The sequence below is a fragment of the Anneissia japonica genome, unplaced genomic scaffold, assembly GCF_011630105.1.
Source record: "Anneissia japonica isolate Jap-2015-1 unplaced genomic scaffold, ASM1163010v1 scaffold11144_len554210_cov170, whole genome shotgun sequence".
Taxonomy (NCBI): Eukaryota; Metazoa; Echinodermata; class Crinoidea; order Comatulida; family Comatulidae; genus Anneissia; species Anneissia japonica.
The window spans coordinates 229,267-230,602 of NW_022708762.1; the positions used below are offsets into that span (position 1 = coordinate 229,267).

A 1,336-nucleotide genomic window follows, 5' to 3' on the forward strand; every position below is an offset into this window, starting at 1 on the left:
GAAATTCACAATACTTCTATAGAAAAGAACAGCATTTCTATAGAAATTATTGCAGATATAATTTTTTTCTATAGAAAACTATATAAATCTCTATGGAAAATAACAGCATTTCTATAGAAATTATTGCAAGATATAATATATTTTCTATGGAAAACTGTATTATTCTCTATAGAAATGTACAGAATTTCTACAGAAATAATGCTGATATATTATATTTTCTATAGGAAAAAAAAAACCAGCATTTCTATAGAAAATAGAAAATAACGCTGATAAAATTAATTTTCATAGAAATTTACAGCAATTCTCTAGAAAATAATGCTGATATAGTTTTTTTTATATCGTTCAATCACTAAAAAATTGTTTTCACGAATCAAAAAAAAGTGTAAAAATAAAAAATCATAGGCCTACAAGATTATTGTAATGTACAAATGTGTTTTGGTAGTTCATGGCAGGAAACATGAAATGTTTGAACCCACTGTACAGAAATCTCAACAAAATGTATTCATTCTCAAGATCTTTATTTAACACATATTAAACATAACAGGTCAAACAACCAAACTAAAATAATGTTTGCATTGCATCATCTAAAAGTAGAAAAAAACAACTGGATTCAATATCTTAAAAGAATAAACTGCATTGAATTTTACTAGCATTATGAAGTCACACAATGTAGCACTAGTGGTATTGTGCAAACATATAAAGATTTATAAAAATTATTTTACAGTATATAATAGTTGTATTTACAGTAAATTGCAGGCCTATACAAAATATTATAAATAAATTAAATAACATCAAGGTACTGTAAGCGATATTGATAAGGGTAGATGAAAGAAAAAGTTTTATATATTTTTATATACTATTACAGTACAGTATTAGATTTAACTTTACACGAATTTAATAGATGTGAAAGAAAAAAAAAATTCCAAAACATAAGGTGGATAACCCTGCACTGTATGGACCGTTCATAATTATCAACAAATGTATAAACAGTATGCTAAGGGAGAAAAGGCCTGGTACTAAATACAAAATTAAGTGAAAGGAATTTACAAAAGCTTAAAATATTGATTAAAATCGGTTTTCTAAATTTAATAACATGCCAATATGGATATATTTAAACCTAATTATGTATTCATTCTCAAGATCTTTATTTAACACATATTAAACATATATATAACAGGTCAAACAACCAAACTAAAATAATGTTTGCATTGCATCATCTAAAAGTAGAAAAAAACAACTGGATTCAATATCTTAAAAGAATAAACTGCATTGAATTTGACTAGCATTATGAAGTCACACGATGTAGCACTAGTGGTATTGTGCAAACATATAAAGA

At 25.4% G+C, this 1,336-nt stretch overlaps 1 protein-coding gene across 1 annotated transcript in view; it reads right to left on the reverse strand.

Annotated features, from left to right (window-relative positions):
• The window catches only part of LOC117106558, a 51,389-nt gene that overhangs the window by 47,088 nt on the left and 2,965 nt on the right, over positions 1-1,336 (reverse strand). The window lies entirely within an intron of this gene.